The following is a 19,083-nucleotide window of genomic DNA, read 5'->3' on the forward strand; positions in this document are numbered from 1 at the left end:
ACCCTCCGCAGTGCCTCCCACGGTCCAGGCTTGCTCTGCCATATCCCCACCCTTCCTGTGCTTCCCTAGGAACCAGGCCTGTTTAGCCACCAGCATCCCTTCACCCCGTTGCTTCACGAACGGTATCCCCTCAGCCTGGCGCAGCCTTCCTCCTATGGGAACACATTATTCATGGAGCACTGCCCCCTGAACACGTTTGCCCCACGTCTGCTGGGCACCAGGGCTACAGGGGCAAGCACCGGGATTTACCCAGGGGCCCCAGGGCCTCATTGCTAAGTAAGCTGGGAGCCGGAAGGGTAACAAGCATTATTTAGGCCAAGCAAGGGGTAACAGTCATGGAGGAACCACCTGTGCAAAGGCCCTGAGGTGGTCAGCGTGAGGCACTCTCATCCGTCCCTCTGAGTTCGAGATGCGGACAGTGGCCATCCTACCAAACCCTGCCCTTTCCTACCCCAACATCCTTCCTGGGCTGACTTTATAGTTGAGGACCTGGAGTCTGTATCCTGCTCTGTCACTGCTTATAGCTGCATGACCTGGGACAGTGGCTTCCCCTCATGATACCTCAGTTCCCTTCTCTGTGAAATGGGAGAGAGGCTGTGAGAGTAGTAGCCTTTGGTAAAGTCTAGATGAGTGTGTATAACGTACCCCAAATGGTACTGTGCTCCGTAATCAATGTGCACTGCTATTTTCTATCATTATGATCATTACCACCCATTTTGTTCGAAGCCGATAAGACTTTTGGAGGCAATGCGGGCCAGTGGATAGGGTCACAGACTTTGCCATTAAATTCGGGAGTCAAGTGTCAGCTCCTCCACTCGCCTGCTATGTGACCTTGGGGGAGTCACTCAACCTCTCTGAGCTGCACTTCCCTCCTCCATAGCATGGGGAGGATGATTCTAAGAGAGCCTCCCAATATGCGCTGGCACACATTGGCATATGCACAGATGGGGTACCTGAAACCGCTCTCCTTGGTTAGGCCAGGGGAGTGCAGTAGACAGGGACGGAAGGGAGAGAGTGGGGGCACGGGGGACACTGTGGACGTGCTCTTACACAGCTCTGGACGATTTGGTTCGCTCCAACGAGCATGTGTTCCTTTTGCAATTAAAACAAAGAAGCCCCAGAGAGCGGAAAAGTTAAATGAAGTCAAGGCACCGCCTGTCTCCTGGGACATCACGAGGTTTAAATGAGTCAGTACGCGTATAATGATTGGAATGGGGCCTGGTTTGTGGTACAAGCTGAGTGAATGTTAGTTGTCATAATAAGAGTAATAATAATAATATAAAATAAAATAAAAAGCAATAATTATTATCATTGGAACTATTACTTTTCAAGCAGTTCTGCAGCATGATACCATGAACATCAGTCATGTAACTTCAGGAGAAGCGGGGGTCCCCTTTTGTACTGGGAGTGTGGGGTGCTGAGAATCACATTCTAGGGAGGAAGGTGAGAAGCCCTAAGGTGGTTCTGGGCAGGGTGCCAGACCCCCCCTACCCCCCGCCTTTACCCCTGGACAGCCCCCTCTCTCTGGTCTAGCGCTGCCAGCTCTGGGGGCCCCTGAGCACAGGGGTGGGGAGAGCAGGTGTGTCCCTTCAGTCTTAAGACTGGGATGCCCTTGAAAGTCTCAGAAGGCTTGAGGGGCAGGGAGGGGACGTCTGGGCAGAAACCGAGTCTGGGCCAAGCAAGTGTGACTGACATCAGCCCTCGTCCAGCCCTGACAGGTTAGAAAGCATGGGAAAGAGGTCCCTGAGATGGCCCAAGGGATGGGGGTTGTGGACTCCCAGCAACTGGCCCAGGGAGAAGCAGGAGGGTTTGGTTTTATTTTTAAAATGATGAAGACGTTAAAAGAGTCCTGTAAGCATTTCACAGAATGGGTCTCTGTAGATGTCATTTACATAACAAGTGTCTAAATCATCAGTAATGGGGAGGAAACTGCAGATAAGGACGAGCAGAGACGTTCTGGCAGCAGAGGCTTTGAGTAGCTATTTCAAGTCTGTGACAACGCCCTGTGGGTTTGGGGTTCTTGAAAGATGGGGAGAAAGGAGTGGGAAAACAGCCTCGGGTGTGGCTGGGGATTGGGGCTGATCCATGCCTTGTGGGCCTAGAGCGTAGAACTTATATATTTTTGGGTGGCACTTTTTAAGAAAAAGAACCCAGAATTACGTGTCAGATCTAAGAAAGGGTCACACAAGTGAGGGCCCTGCGGCTTCAGCCTCCGTGGCTCCTGAGGAAACCTGCCTCTGGTGATGCGTCAAACCCGGGGTTGTAGTAGGAAGACCTTTGTCCGCAGGTCTGCTGTGCCTCAGTAGCCTGAGTGACCTTGACCCAGCCACCTGTCCCTCCGTGGATCCCAGGAGATGATGCATTAGAAGGCCCTGTTCATGCATAAGAAAGAGAGGGCAGCAACACCAAGGATTTCCTCCTTGGGGAGAGATCAACAGCACGAGGCTTTTTGAAGACTCCAAATAGGCTGCTGTACCATATTTAAATGCTGTTTTGATTCATGCACCCATTAAGCTACTTTATAGCTGACTGATGCCTTATTTTTATTCTTGTTTCAAAGCTAATTGCGTATCATACAGAGATGCCAACAATGTGGTAAAGCCTCCTATTCAGCTAGAGCAGACCTTCCTCTGTTGACTGTAGGTCCTCCCAGCCCCCTGCCATGACCCGCACTATTGTGGCCTGAACTGTGAGCGTGATGTGTGCATGCACGCTCTTAGGGGTTCTCTTTCTGGAGTCCTCTTCCCTCCATAGTTTATGCTGAACACACTGACATGCACGAACATCAGTGCTCAAGCTCGTGTGTTGCTTTGCTGGCTTTGGTCCCAGCTCCCTGTAGTCCACTCCCATCCAAGTCAAAACAGCATCGGGTCCGGTTTTACCCAGCAACTCACGTTGTGTCATCAGGAGTTACCTTCGCCCTCTGCTTTCCATGTTGGCCTCACTGTCTAATCAGTTTGTTGCGGATGGTAGCCCCAACAGCTCCCCAAGGGAAGAGAGGTTCTCGTTCACAAAAGTTCTGTGGCAAGTCCTGGCATGGGTTTGCTGGGCCCAGGTCACATGTCCAGCCTTGGATCTGTTACTAAAACAAAAGGCATGAAATCCACTGATTGGCCAGATCTAGGTTATGTGCCCACCTTTTGATTCTGTAGAGAGTTAACATCCCCCAAATTATATAGACTAGGAAAAACTGATGGGGCAAGGTCTTCAAAGGAAAAAAGATGTATTATTGGTATAAGATGAGGAAGTAAAGGGCAGGCAGGAAACATAGTCACAGATGTCTATGGTCCCATCCGGGACAGTGGAGCATCCTAGGATCTTAAGGGATAAGTGCACCCCACAACTGGTGGAAAACCCAACTCAAAACCCCTAAGAACTGCACGTAACACCAGGTGTCATGGAGCCTGGACTTAAGAACCAAATGGAGACAAGAAGAATTGGAAACAAGCACAGGCTTTCCTGCTGGGGCTGCTGGCCTTGGGGGCTTGGGGATGGATATGGCACAGGTGCCCAGAGGCTGTATCAGTAGGGAACCTGGACACTGATGGCAAACAGCATGAGGATGAGAACCTCTGGAGGGATTCTCCTCGGAGTTTGTTAGAAATAAGGCATCTTTTTTTTTTTTTTGAGAGAGATTGAGTGTGAGCGGGAGAAGGGCAGAGGGAGAGGGAGAGAGAAAAATCTTAAACATGGAGCCTGACACAGGGCTTGATCTCATAATTGGGAGATTATGACCTGAGCCAAAATCGAGGGCTGGACACTAACCGACTGAGCCACCCAGGCGCCCCAAAAACATAGCATCTTGAGCCCCACTCCAGACCTCCTCCATCAGAATTTGAATTTTAATCAGGTGCCCAGTTGATTTATGTGCACTGCTAAAGACTCATCTCTCGTCTCTTAGCCCTCACATTCAGGGGTGGTGGGACCTATGTTAGGTCTTTAATTCAGACTTTCTGGAAGACAGTGTGGTCGTGTGTATGAAGGAGCCTTAAAAATATTCATGCTTTTTGATGGAGCTGCTATTTCTACTTCTGAGACTGTTGCTTAGCAAAGTCACAAGAGGCAGGGACAAAGAATATTATGCACAAAGATGTCAATTGCAGTATTATTTATACTCAGAAACTACTATGTATTCACAAATAGGAAAGGGCAAAGTCAAGTATGACACATTGAACATTGACTGCTGTGTTACCATTTGAAATGTTGCTTTAAAAAACAATTTGGGGGGGAATAAGCAGGGAATATAGTGATAAACCGGATAGACACAGTGCCTGGCCTCGTGGAGCTGACATTCTACTGGGCAAGACAGACAGTAAGCAAGTGGACAAATGAGACAATTTCAGACTGTGACCAGCACAACAAAGAAAGAATGGGGTTATGTGGTAGAGAATCCTGGGTGGGTTGGGAAGGACTGTTCAGATGTGGCAAATAGGGAAAGCTTGTCCTAGGAGCTGTCATTTAAAGTGAAATCCAAAAGATGAGAGGGATCCAGCGAAACAAACAGGTAGGAAAAGATCATCCAGGCAGAAGGAATGGGAATTACCAGCATGTTGGAGGTGGGGAGATTAGCTGTTTGGGAGATGTGTGGCTGGAGCACGGTGAGCCAGGAGGAAGCTGGATGCTGAGGAAGCTGGAGAAACGAGCAGTCCCCAGACTCCTCCGGCCTTGTAGGCTGTGGGTAGAGTATGTCTTTTGTTCTTAAAGTGTTATAACAGTGGATGGAGAAGGAAAATGATATCAGTAAGAAGGCAGAATAGAAGGTCCTAGCGTATCTCCCCCCACAGAAACACTGACTTGCCAATCACCTACATACAAAATACCTTTTTGAGAGCTCTGGAGTTCAGTTGAAGGTATCAGCACCCCAGTGGACCACAAAATCCAGCATCAGTCAAACTGAAAAGGGTAAAAGGAGCAGTTGCACTTTGCATGCATCATCCCTACCCCCGACCAACAAAACTCCGAGCCAAGAGAGATCCCCATAGTCCATGACTTCTCCCTCAGGAGAAAGAACAAGAGAGGGTCCAGCTTCCTGACCTTTGGGGGCAATTCCCAAAAGCCCTGCTTACCTTGGCACATTAGAGCACTGAGGAAATTGGTATGGCTTGGATCATCGGAGAGCAGCTGAGAACAAAGTAAAGGGCAGACGCTTATAGCAACTAGCATGTATATCCCCAAACCACAACCCCCCACAGATGGGGCTCCACACATCCCCACACATGGCATGCAGATCTCCACATCTAGGAAGGATCTCGGCAATAGCCTTGATTCTGCAGGATTGGGAGAAGGTGCATAACTCTGAAACTGTTTCCTCAGGAGGGATGGAGAGAAGTGGAACTTTTACCCATTGTCCTGGCATATTGATGCATTACCCTATGGAAAGGGGGTGGTTAACTCTTGGCACTCAACATGGCTGTGTAGGGTAGGGAGAGGGCACAAAATCCTAAGGCATGCTTTACAGAGGGGAGGGGAGGAAGTGGAACCTGCACCCAGTGCCCTGGCATATTAGGGCAATGCCCTAGGGGAAAGCAATGGGTAACTCTCAGCACCTGGCATGGCTCTGTGGGATTTAGAGAAGGCACACAATCCTAAGATTACCTCCCCAGAATGTAGTGGAAGTGGAGTGGTCCATAGAAAAGGTTTGAGAGATCTCCAGAATCTTTAGGCAGGCTGTCTGATGAAGGTCTTTTCTTCCCAAATCCTGTCCAAAAATACTGGAAGAGGTGGCTACTTCTTTATATGTGCAGACACCACCACAGGCTATAAAGATCATGAAGAATCAGGGAAACATAACATCACCAAAGGAACAAAACAAGACTTCATTAACTGACCCCAAAGAAATGGAGATCTATGAATTGCCTTACAAAGAATTATAAATTGTCATTTTAAAAATCTCATTGAACTATGAGAGAGCACAGATAGACAACAAAAGGTAGAAAAACAATCTATGATCAAAATGAGAAGTTCAACAAAGAGAAACCATAAAAAAGAACCAAAACAAATTCTGGAGCTAAAGCACACAATGCCTGAATTGAAAAAGTCAGTACAGTAGCAGACTTGATCAAGTAGAAGCAAGAATCAGTGAACTTGAGGAGAGGATATTTGAAACTGTCTACTCAGAGGAGCAAAAAGAAAGAGGAATAAGAAAGAGCTAAGAAAGCCTACAGGATTTATGGGGCACCATCAAGAAAACCAATATAAAATAATGGGTGCTCCAGAAGAAGAAGAGAAGAGAAGGTGGCAGAAAGCTTATTTAAAGAAGTAATGGCTGAAAACTCCCCAAATCTAGGAAGAGAGATGGACATCCAGATTCATGAAGCCCAAAAGATACAAAATAGGTTGAATCTAAGAAGGTCTACAGTGAAGCACATGAAAATTGTCAAAAGTCGAAAAGTTTGGAAACAGCAAGAGAAAAGCAACTCATCATATACAACAGAACACCATTAGGATTATCAGCAGAATTGTTAGCAGAAACCTTGAAGGCTAGCAGAGAGTGGAATGATATATTCAAAACGCTGAAGGAAAAAAATCTACCAACCAAGAATACTCTACCTGGCAAAATTCCCCTTTAAAAATGAAGCAGAGGAGTACCTGGGTGGCTTAGTTGGTTAAGCATCTGACTCTTGGTTTTGGCTCAGGTCATGATCTCATAATTTGTGAGTTTTAGCCCCACATTTGGGTCTGCACTGACAAAGCGGAGCCTGCTTGGGATTCTCTCTCTCCCTCTCTCTTTGCCCCCCTACCCGGCATCAAAATAAATAAATAAACTTAAAAAAAATAAAAATGAAGGAGAGATCAAAACTTTCCCAGGCAAACAAAAATCAAGGGAGTTTGTTATCACTAGGCCTTTTTTTTTAATGTTTATTTGTTTTTGAGAGAGAGAGAGAGAGAGAGACAGAGACAGAGACAGAGACAGAGACAGAGTGTGGAAGTGGAGGAGCAGAGAGAGATGGAAACACAGAATCTGAAGCAGGCTCCAGGCTCCGAGCTGTCAGCACAGAGCCTGATGCAGGGCTTGAACTCCCAAACTACGAGATTATGACCTGAGCCAAAGTTGGATGCTAAACCTACGGAGCCACCCAGGCACCCCTCACTAGACCAAGGGAGGGGAGTTGTCAAGTTGAAATGAAAGGACACTAAACAGCAACACAAACGTATATGAAAGTATAAGTCTTACTGGTAAGGGTGAATATAAAGACAAATAAAGAACAGTGCAATACTGTAATGATTATACATAAATCACTCTTAACCCAAGTATAAAAGTTAAAAAACAAAAGTATTAAGGATAACTAAAACTATAAAATTTGTTAAGGATGCACAATATAAAATATGCAAATTGTGACATCAATAACATAAAATGTGTGTGGGGGGAGTAAAAGTGTAGAGTTTTTGTATGTGATGGAAATCAAGTTGTTATCAGCTTAAAATGGACTGTTAAAACTATAAGATGTTGTGTGTAAGCCTCATGTAACCACAAAGGAAGTATTTAAAGAAGATACACACAAAAAAGAAAGTAATCAAAGCATATAATATCAAAAAAATCATCACATCATAAGGGAAGACAGCAAAAGAGTAAGAGGGGAATAAAATAACTACAAAAGAAACAGAAAATGATGAATAAATGCCAATAGTAAATCCTTACCTATCAATAACTAAGTGTAAATAGTTTAAACCCACCCATCAAAAGCCATAGAAAGACTGAATGGATAAAACAACAGGCTCCAACTACATATTGAGTACATATTGAGACTTTAGCTTCAAAGACACACAAGGGCTGAAAATGAAGGGCTAGATAAAAGATACTCCTTGCAAATGGTGACCAAAAGAGAGTAGGGGTGGTTATACTTATATGAGATAAAATAGACTTTAAGTCAAGAACTATAAGAGATAGAGAAGATCATTATGTAATGATAACAGGTTTAGTTCAACAGGAAGATATAACAATTATAAATATGTATGCACTGAACATCAGAGTTCCTAAACATATAAAGCAAACATTGACAGATCTGAAGGAGACTTCAGTAGTAGAAGACTTCAATGCCCAACTTTCAATAGTGGACAGAAAATCCAAATGGAAAATCAATAAGGAAATTGCAGATTTGAACAACTCTATAAACAAGATGTACCTAAAAGACATATAGAGCACCCAACAGTTGCGGAATACACACTCTTCTCAAGCACACACAGAACATTCTCATAGATAAAACACATAACAGATCACAAAACAAGTCTTAACAAATTTAACAAGATGAAAATCATCCCAGGTATCTTTTCTGTCCACAGTGGAATGAAGCTAGAAATCAGTGACAGAAGAAAATGGGAAAATTCACAGATATATGGAAATTAAACAACATATCCTTGAACAGTCATTGGAAAGAAAAAACTAAAAAGGAAATTAGAAAATATTTCAAGACACATGAAAATGAAAATACAGTATACCAAAACTTTGCAAAAACAATATTAACAGGTCCTGAGAAACACCTCCATAAAAAAGAAAAATCTCAAATAAATAATCTAGCTTTATACCTCAAGGTTCTAGAAAAAGAACAGGCACAGCCCAGATTTAGCAGAAGGAAAGAAATAATGAAGATCAGAGCAGAAATAAATCACATAGAAAATAGAAAAATAGTAGAAAAAAATAGATGAAACTAAGTTTGGTGCTTTGAAAAGAGAAACAAAATTGACAAACCCTTAGCAAGACTAAAACAAAAAAGAGAGGACATAAAGAAAATTGTAAATGAAAGAGAAGACATCACAACAGATGCCACAGAAATAAAAAAGAAAAGAAACGACTATGAACAATTTTATGCCAATAAATTGGACAACCTGTAAGAATAGGACAAATCCCTAGAAACATACAACCTACCAAGGCAGAATTTGGAAGAAAGAGAAAATTTGAACACACTAACAATAAATAAGAATATTGAATCAGTAACCAAACACCTCCCAACAAGGGAAAGTGAGACCAGGTGTCTTCACAGGTGAAGTCTACCATTCAAAGAATTAATAGCAATCCTCAAATGCTTCCAAAACCTACAGGAAGAAGCACGATACTTTTGAACTCATTTTATGAAGCCAACATTACCCTGACAGGAAAGCCAGATAAAATATTAGAAATAGAGTGACCATATGATTCAGCAGCGCCACCTCTTGGTACATACCCAAAGGAATCAAAATAATCTCAAGGAGATACCTGCACCCCCATGTTCACTGAAGCATTGTTCACAGTAGCCAAGACATGGAAGCAACCTAAATGCGTATCGACTCATGATGAACAAAGAAAATGTGGTATATAGTCTCAATGGGATATTAGTAAGCCTGTAAAAAGAAGGAAATCCTGCCATTTGCAACAACACGGACGAACCTGAAGGACATTATGCTAAGTGAGATAAGTCAGATACAGAAGGACAAACACTACATAATACCACTTAGATGGGGGAGCGAAAATAGTCAGATATAAAAGAGAGTAGAATGGTGGTTTCCAGGGGCTGGAGAAAGGGGGAAATGGGGAGGTGATGGTCAAAGGGCACAGAGTTTCAGTTGGACAAGATGAGTAAGTCCTAGAGATTTACATGGCACAGTGCCTATCATTAATGTTGCCCTTTTATATATGTAAAACTTTGCATAGAGGGTAGATTTTTAGGTTAAGTATTCATATCAGAAAAAAATAACAGTTTAAAAAAAAATTGTTTTAATGTTTATTTTTTGAGAGAGAGAGAGAGACACAGACACACAGAGTGTAAGCTGGGGAGGGGCAGAGAGAGGAAGACACAGAAACCAAAGCAGGCTCCAGGCTCTGAGCTGTCAGCACAGAGCCTGACGTGGGGCTTGAACTCATGGGACATGAGATCATGACCTGAGCTGAAGTTGGATGCTTAACTGACTGAGCCACCCAGGCGCCCCAAGAAAAAAAAGATAAATAAATAAAGAGGGTGGAAGAAACTTTTGGAGGTGATGGATGTGTTTATGGTGTAGACAGTCATGATGGTTTTACAGATGTTACTTATCTCATACGTCATCAGGTTGTATACATTAAATACGTACACCTTTGTGTAGGTCAGTTACACCTCAGTAGAGAGGTTAAAGAAAAAAGTCGATGGAGGGGACTCTGATTCGGTCCAGGTTGCTAAAAGCCTCAGGAACAGGGTCACTGGGGCACGTTTCTAATCCACATTAAGTGAGCAAAGCTGACATAGAACAGTACAAACTGTCTTTTGACTGTATAAAAAGATTTAAAAAAAAAAAAAAGCCTGGAGATAAACCTGCAAAACTGTTATAGTCATTACCTCCAGGTGGTGGGATTGCAGATGATTTATACTTGTTTTTCTTAAGCTTTTCTGTATTTCTTCCACACGAGAAAACACAATAGAGGTGATTTCAGAATCTGAATTTGTATCCAGTCGCAGTGATTAGTCGCAGACACCAGAATCCACTCTTTCTGGTTTGAGCAGAGTGGAATTTATTCCTGGGTGTTCGGATTGAGATTCCAGAACTACCAGGGGAATAAACTTTGATGTGCCATGGCCAGGGACAGCATAGCCTGGACAATCAGCTAACCCTGCCTGAGACTGTTGCCACGGAAACACCACTGTCTGTGATGCTCAGGCCCAAACACTAGAGCCAGCTGCTGTGGGAGAACCAGACCTTTCTGTTCCCTGCCAGCCGGGGCGCCCCATCTGTCCACCGCTCTGTGTTGCTCACTTCCACCTTCTATACCTTGGGCAGGCATCTATCTAGAGCAGGTGAGACCACCCACAGAAACATAGCTGCAAGGGTGTCTGGGAAATGTAGATTTCAGTTTTTTCCAGAGACCAACTACCACAGGGCATGGAAGGAGGGGGTCGGCACCCTTGTTTAATGACTCAGTCTGCAAGGTCCACCATAGAATCAAAACAAGAGTGACCAGAATGGTTCCTTACACCCTTGACTTTCTGAAAGGCACATGAAGGCTTAATCATCCATTGTGTTGTCATAAGGACAATGGGATGCTTTCTCTTAGTCCAGACAGCACTGGCCACCAGCGTCCCTTGCCCTAGCCTCCTCAGTACACACTGGCCTGACTTGTAACTGCCAGCACCTCCTTGCTACTGGAGACCCCTTGGCCACTTGGGCGGTAGGCCGAAGTGTGGAGACGGTGTTCCCGGGGCACTTCAGCCAGTACGCCAGCTGCCTTGCCTCTTGGCTGGGAGAGCTCTGCACACGGCTTCCTAGTGGCCCGGTTCCTGTTTTCCACAGTAGTGGGCTCCTGCATGGTGGGTGGCTTGATAGCCTTGATTTGCTGCCTTCCCTTCCTTTTCTCACTTCCCTTCCCCCCTCGCCTTCACCTCCCAAATAAACAACTTGTGCCACAATCCTTGTCTCCAGGCATGTCTGGGGCCACTCAAACTAACGCGTCCATGGCCTACGCGTGCACACATGTAAAGCCTCATGCTGGCTCCGGGTGTTGGTTGAACAGGTGTGAGGCTGCGTTTGTGACCTTGCATCTGTTCGTGCCAGTTTGGAAAGGCGCCCTATTCCTGGTTCTCACCCCCTTCGGCAGGGAACCAGAGGGCTCCAGTATGCTCCCAGCCACCTGCCACCTCACCCATGCTGACACCACGGCCAAGCGTGCATGTGTAAGTGTCGCCCTTGCCAGAGTTCTGCCCAGCTGCTCTCGGCTCCTTCTCCCCACAGCATTTATTACTCCTTCTGCCCTAAGACTGTGCCGCTATACCTTGAGGTTCAAACATGAGCATGACCATCCTCGGTTTAAATAGGGACCGCTGTGTGCCGCTCTTAGCGTGTGAGGTGGCAGCCAGCTCTGTTAACGGGCTCACGTAACAAACATCCCCCCACCCCCTGCAGCCCACTGGATGCCAGGCCCCACGGTGGGCTCTGGCACTTGGAGACACATCATCTACTACAGAATCACCCCTCCCTCCTTCCCTCCTGCGCTGCAGGTCTGCCCATGAGCGGCCGCCCAGCAGCCGGGAGCCCGCGTTCTCAAGTGACACCTCAGGCAGGTGGCGAGAGAAGCGGCTTTATCAATCAGCTGCTGTGTGTCACACTCGAGCCTTGTCTCCTTATAGCACTCGTGGGGGTCGTTATCATCCTCGATCCACAGATGAGGAAACTGAGGCTCATAGAGGTTGAGTGACATTCTGAGGCCACTGGGCAGCAGGAAGTGGCAGTGCTGGGGCTGGGACCAGGAAGCTCTGACTAAGGGTCTGTTCTTGTTTCCCTGGCATGTCCTGGCTTCTCAGACACGGGACATCCCAGAATGATGGGCTCCTGGCATTGACGCGTCACTGTAACTCAGCCACTAACCAGCAGCCTCTACATTGTCTTAGCACCGGAGACGCCACAGTGAACCTAACAAACCCCTTATCTCCTTGGAGCACCCCCTTCCTGAGGAATAGATACAGTAAACAAGTAAGATCACTTCAAATGGGGCGGAGTGAAGGCTACCCCGTGGGGTGATGTGAGGGAGAGGCGTTGAAGAGCATTTTCTACTGCTGTGTAACAAACAACCCCAACACTTAGCGGTTTACAGAGGTGACCTTTTCTTGTCTTGGTGAGCGTGGGTCAGGAGCCCTGGAGCAGGGTAGCTGGGTGGTTCTGACTCACTGTCTCTGAGATCGCCAGCAAGGTGTCGGTTGGAGCTGCATCAGCCGGGGGGCTGGGAAATGTACCTGTAAGCTACCAACACACGGTTGGTGGCCGGGGCATCAGGACCTTACCACGTGGGTCTCTCCAGGGCCACTCACAGGACAGTTTGGCTGGCTTCCCGCAGGGCGAGGTCAAGGTGGACATTAAGAGTGAGATGTGCACATGCACGTGTGCTCATGGGCGTGCACACACAGGCTCTGCTTGCTTGCTTTTCTGCCACAGCTCTGAGGAAGTGGAAAACAAAAACAAAACAAGAACCTTCTATAGCTGCTCCTAAGGATGGCACCTCCTGTGGCTCCAGGCCCCCGGAGGACGGCTTTGGAGTGTCTTCCAGCTAATGGAGGCCTCATCGGCTCCTTGCTGTATCCCCCGGGGTGAGAAAGCATCACACGCTTCTGTTGGCCCTTCTGGTCATCCATCACCTGCCACAGTGGGGGGCAGTGTGGCCTGTGTTGGCGTGTGCCGATGCCACTTGGAATTGCCAGGCAGGAGTCCATGGCCCTTCTAGAATGAGGGTTCAGGCAACTAGAACACACGTGACTGGGAGACACCTACTTTTCACCTTACTTGCTACCGGTGAGGGCGCAGGGGCCACTGGGTGTGGCCAGAGGAACCCACCTATGACGATGGGCCCGGATGTTTGAGGAACAGAGAGGGGGCTCTGGCCCTCTTTTGAAAATAACTCGTCACCTTGCCGAACAGTCTGTTCCTGTTTTTCCATTTTAAAATTGTGGCTTCTACGTATGGAGGACATACGAAGTGTCCGTATACATATGTAAGGGTGTGTGTGTGGGGGGGGGGTCCACAGATTCACTATGGTACAGACACCTTCCCTCACCACCCAAGTCCACAAGGGGGGGGTGCCCAGCAGCCCGGCGACCACATACTGTTCCCCCGACAGCAACGTCTCTCTGGGGGAGGACTGGTGGCCCGACTTTTGTGGCTTCATGGTTTAACTCCCAGGTGGGCATCTCTCGGCTGAGGCACCGAGTTTTGGCTGCTTTGCTTCATTCAGGTGGATTGTGACATGTGCCTTCTCTGGCTGCCTCAGCCACTCCCCCCCGCTGCTGGGGGTGGCCAGGGCTTGTGTGTTCTCCTGGCCGCTTAGCATCCCTTGTTTGGTGTGAATGGGCCACATTCACCCATTTTCCTGCAGAGACACAGGAGGCCTCTTCCAGCTCAGGGCTCAGGGAGCACATCACTTGGGCCAAATCGGTGCGGGATTATTTAGTACCTCAGTACCCGGGGTTTGTTGTCTCGCCACTTCGAAGAATGAAGAGGGAGACACAAAATGAGCAGCAGGCCAGTTGATTAGAGTAGAAGATCAGAAAGGAAGGGCAGTAGCAAAGGTCTCTTTGCAGAGAGGGGGTGTTCGAAAGTGAATGCCCAAGGCCTCTAGGCAAGGGTCTCTGTTTTAGAAGGTTCCGGTCAGCCCTCTCTTCCCTTCCCCCTCGTTCCTTCTCAGGTCCTACCCTTATTGACTTGATCACTCTAGGTGCTGGTTTGCCCATTCCCGATTGCCTCGACCCCCTTGTGTGTGGGGTGGTCTGTGGCCATATCAATCCCTTGTGGGTCATACGTTTTATGGCCTGCTACTTAGTTTTAGCCAGGTCTTTTGTCACATTCCTGAGGGGGACCTGACGGGGAGGAGGTTGGTGCCTGGTACACGCTTAAGGGGAACCACACACCTGAAGGGGTTTGCTATGGTCAGACCCTCCCAGCATTGTTCCAAAATGCGTGTTTTTCCCCACCCAGGGACTTCAGGTCCTAAACGTCCCCTCTCTGCCCACTGAATCCGGTCTTTTCCTACCACAAAGTCATGTGTTTCACTGGGGCCTGTACCTAGGAGCAGAACTTGTGGGTCCGAGGGTGTCCTGACCTTCCCGGGGGAACACCGTCCGTCCTATGAGGGAGCACTTCTGTGGGCCCCGTGAAGAGCCAGGGAGGCAGGGAGCAGTACTGAGGGAACCGTGACTCAAAGACATCTGAGCAGTAGACTGGGCCCTGCTGTGCAAGACGGCAGTCTGCTTGAGAGGCCCGAGCAGGTAGGGAGGCCTGGCCGAGTTCCCAGAGGGTGGTGAGAGCCGCAACCCACCCCCCCCACCCCCCCACCCCCCCCCCCCGCCACCGCCGTGAGGGACCCAGCTGCGAAAGGGACCAGTAGTCAGGGGGTGTGGACTACGCAGAGCGCCGCAGGCAGGAGGAAGAGCACGTGCGGAGGCTCAGAGGCCGCAGACGGTGATGACCCTGGCCGCCGTGACACGGCACCTCAGACGGCATGGCTTGCACAACAGACGTGGACTCCCTCACCGTTTCTGGAGGCTGGAAACCCCTGATGGAGGTCTGGCAGGGTTGGTTTCTATTGAGGCCTCTCCTCCTGGCTTGCAGCGGGCCACCTTCTCAGGGCCCCACCCTCAGGACCCCACTGAACTTTCAGCTCCTGCCCACAGGCCCATCTCCAAGTAGGGCCACACTGGGGGAGGGGCAGTAGGGCTTCGGCGTATGGATTTGGGGGACACAAACATTTGGTCCGCAGCAGGGGTGAGGGGGATATGAGGGGCTGGAACATTCATGGGGCAAGAGGTGAGGCAGTGCTTGGGGTTTTCCCAAACCCTGCCCAAGCTGAGTGATTGGAAACAGTGGTCATCATGTGTATTTGCGCGGGGTTTCCCACTTTGGGCAGGGCCTGTGGGGACAGCCGCTCTGTGCTGTGTGTGACATCAGCTGAGGCTTTGCTTACCATGGCTGACAGCCGGAAGCTCAGCGGGGCTGAGGGCCGGGAGCCTTCCTCCTCCCCCATGTGGTGGTGAGGGCTTCCTCTTGGCATCTTCTTTCTTCTATCTTTCTAACAGCAAGATAGCAGAAGTTGCCAGTCCTTTCAAAGGTTAGGCCTGAACCTGGCAAGGGGGTCATTTTTGCCATCACAGATGTCACAGAGTCCAGGTACAGCCACTGACCACTCATGTCACAGACCTTGCCCTTTTTCTTTTTTTAAAATAAAAATGGTGTCTATTTAAGGGGTATAGTGTGTTGTATTGTAACATGATTGCTATAGGCAGGCTAGTTAACGTGTTTGTCTCCTCACATAATTGTCTTTGTTTCTTATGGTGCAAGCACCTGAAATCTGTTCTTAGCACATTCCGGTACACCATACGGCCTTGTTAACGATGGTCACCATGCTGGACATTGGACCTCCAGACTTCCTCATCCCACATAAATGGCAACCTTGCACCCTCTGACTGACCTCTGGCCGTTTCCCCCGCCTCCCAGCCCCTGGTGAGCATATGGACCCGTCTTCCTTCAGCCACACACTTGTAAACGCTGTAGAAATGCCATGTTTGCCGTCACCTCCCAGGTCACGCATCCTCTTGTCTTTGAAGCACAGGCTGGCCAGGTCTCTCCTCAAGCCAGTGCAGCCCCAGAGAGTGAGGTCATGGGGCTGGGGCACACCAGAGCTGTGGAAGTTGGAGCTGGCCGTCCCAGATGCCACTGTTTGGGGCTGGTGTCTTGGCGGGCAGTGCACAGGAACCCCATGACTGGAGTTGTAGGGGCATGTGTGGGTTTTCCTGGAGTGAGGTCCATGGCTGGGACCAGATTCTCTGATGGGTGTCTCCCCCAGAGAAGGGTGCCAAGGTCATGACAATACATCTGATTTGAATCTATCTCTGTGACATGGGTGTGAGAGGCAGTGGTTGGCCTGGCCCCTCCGAGGCCACCTCAGCGAAGCCATGGTTTATCATGGGCCCAACTCCCCACCTGCCACTTGGCAGGAGTCCAGTGACGCAGGCACCCACATTCACTTAACCCTCGTGTGTTGTTTGTTTCAGCTTCTTCTCGTGGAAAACTTCAAATGTGCACCAAAGTAGGCAAAGCAGCGTAAGACCCTCCCACCCCTCATATCCCACTTCAACAATGGTCAGCTCACAGCTAATCTTATCCCCCCTCCTTATCCCTGTCATATTGTATATTCTCCAAGTTTTTCAAACGTTTAGTCATTTGTGAGAGATAGGGAGACACAACGCCAGCGGGCGAGGGGCAGAGAGAGAGGGAGACTCAGAACCCGAAGCCGGCTCCAGGCTCCGAGCCGTCAGCACAGAGCCCGACGGGGGAGCTCGAACCCACGAACCCCAAGATCATGACCTGAGCTGATGTTGGATGCTTAGCTGACTCGGACCCACCCAGGCACCCCTATTCTTCCCCATTTTTTAAAATAAAACCGCGCTATTTCTGAACGTGTTTGTGTCGTGAGCCTGTGGCAGCCTGGGTTTTCACACTTGGTTCCCCCCCCCCCCCCCCGCCGGTAGGGATTCTGGTACCCAGTTCCAAAACATACATGCCGGGGGGGTGAGTTCCCACACCACCAGGCCGTTCTCAAGACACAGCCTCGTGTCCTACAGTTCCACCAGTTCTGATACCCTCTAACTGGAGATGGCCTCAGATCCCACAGGTGGAGGGCTCAGTCCTACAAGACTGCCCCCACCCACTGCACATGCCGGTCGCAAGCCTATCTTGTGAACCTGCGCTTCTGACTGACCGGCCAGAAATCAGAGGTTCCTGTGACTCCTCCCCCCCGGCCCCCAACCCTTGAGGTCAATCAGTTTGTTAGAGTGGCTCACAGAGCTCAGGAAACCAGTTTACTCACTGGAGTACTGACTTACTCTGAAAGGATGTAACTCAGGAAGAGCCAAGTAGGAGAGATGCACAGGGCACAGCATGGGGAAGGGACTCAGAGCTTCCATGCCCTCTGGGCACGCCACGCTCTCCGAATCTCCGCGTGTTCCCCAACTGGAAGCAATCTGAACCCCGTCCTTTCGGGTTTTTTACGGAGGCTTCATCACATAGACCCGACTGATCGAATCATTGGCTTTTGGTGATTGATTTCAGGGGGCGGGACCGTGAGTTCGCATCCTTAGGTGCTCTCCGAGAGTCACCGCATTGACATGATCCTGGGTGTGGTGGAACATTTCCTGCCCCTGCCGTGGCTCTGAAGTGATTTCAGGGGCGGAGGACATGCAACCAAATATGATAACAGAAGACGTTCCCGTTGCTCTTTTTGCTCAGAAAATCCCAAGGGTTCGGGGTGCTGCACCGGGAACTGTGGACAAAGACCAAAGGGATAGGAGGAATACATTTTGGAATCTGAATGGCCAAATCTGCCCTTTGTATTAATCACGATCTTGCACCTGGGTAACCAGGACCTGGATCAGGAACCAAACGTGAGCAGCACCTGCAAGCCCCCAGGGCCCCCTTCTGTCACTCGCCCAAGTGACCTCCATCCTGACTGGATGGGGTCTGGTTTGCTCTCTGGCTGCCGAGGTGTGGCAGGAGAGCACCTCGATGCTGGCCGCTCATGCGACCGTGTGCGGACACAGCCTCCGGGAGCCTCGGTCCCTCTTGGGCACAGCGAGGGCCATGCTGGGCCTGCCAGGTTGATGTGAAAATCATCAATAGCCTGTGTCAGGGCCCGGCTCTGGGCTTGGCACCTAGTAAAGGCTGAGTAAGGGGCGTCTCTCATCATCATCATCATTGACCTTTATTTCCAGTTTTGCACTGGCTGAGCCCGGAAGTGGCCAGTGGCACTGGCCTGCGTTGTGTAGCTGCCGTGAGAGCTGGGGACAACGGGAGCCTTCCAGACAGCGGACAGTTGGTGTTTAAGATCCTGTAGGCCATCCTGGAGAAACTTTCCTGGGCTGGGCTGTCAGTTAGCTTGAAAGACAACCGGGGTAAAATCTGTCATTGACACAGCAGACATAGGAAAGGGCACGGGGTGCTCTCCTAAGACCAGCGAGGGTGGCTCTGTGGGAGGAGCTGTCCCTTGGGCTTGAGTGCTCATGGGGTGATGCAGTTAGTCTGCACAATTACTGAAAAAGGCAATTTGAAGAAGAAAAAAAAAAGTACAAAAAAGACTTTGAGTTAAGTGTGTTTTTATTTCTGTAACTCGCCGGCAATAAAATCCAATTGGGGACGTCCAGGGATTAGCTTCCCAAATGTGCTTGCTCACAGCCCTTTGCTCCTTCAGACTCAGGAAGCCCAGCTGTGGCTTTAAGCCTTTAGCTGCATGCATTTTAATCCCCAAGCCCCTTTCCTTTGGTTTACAGAGCGGCAAGGCATCGCTGTCTTGTATTTGGCTGCCGGGTATTTCACAGTCTCCGTTGAAAGTTCAAGTATGCGCGATAGGATCTAATTGTCCAGTTTCTTGACATTCAGGCTTGTCTCCTTCGTAAAGTGGTGTAATTGATTTCTGGGTCCTTGAAAATAGAGCCGGCAGTGGGGAGAGATGCTGGAAATACCAAGTAGAGGATGCAGTGAGGCCAGCTACACCATCCCCACTCACTCTTTCCTTCCGTTGCTGCCTCACAGGGCCCAGGGCACAGAGTTCTGGAACGCCCCTCTGGGGTTGCTGCCCAACTTCTGGGAGGACGTGGCTTTCAGGGTGGG

General features: G+C 49.0%; 1 protein-coding gene and 1 long non-coding RNA gene across 2 annotated transcripts in view; one reads left to right on the plus strand and one right to left on the minus strand.

The window, feature by feature from the left end:
* Positions 1-19,083, plus strand: part of IQSEC1 (IQ motif and Sec7 domain ArfGEF 1) — a 449,412-nt gene that overhangs the window by 114,438 nt on the left and 315,891 nt on the right.
* LOC122487562 lies at positions 1,799-12,864 on the minus strand. The gene is made up of 5 exons (XR_006298406.1): positions 10,284-12,864; positions 5,596-5,757; positions 5,067-5,121; positions 4,821-4,893; positions 1,799-3,082 (listed from the first exon to the last, which is right to left on the minus strand). It is a non-coding gene; the product is annotated as an uncharacterized LOC122487562 (long non-coding RNA).

Source organism: Prionailurus bengalensis, chromosome A2, assembly GCF_016509475.1.
Source record: "Prionailurus bengalensis isolate Pbe53 chromosome A2, Fcat_Pben_1.1_paternal_pri, whole genome shotgun sequence".
NCBI classification, from domain to species: Eukaryota; Metazoa; Chordata; class Mammalia; order Carnivora; family Felidae; genus Prionailurus; species Prionailurus bengalensis.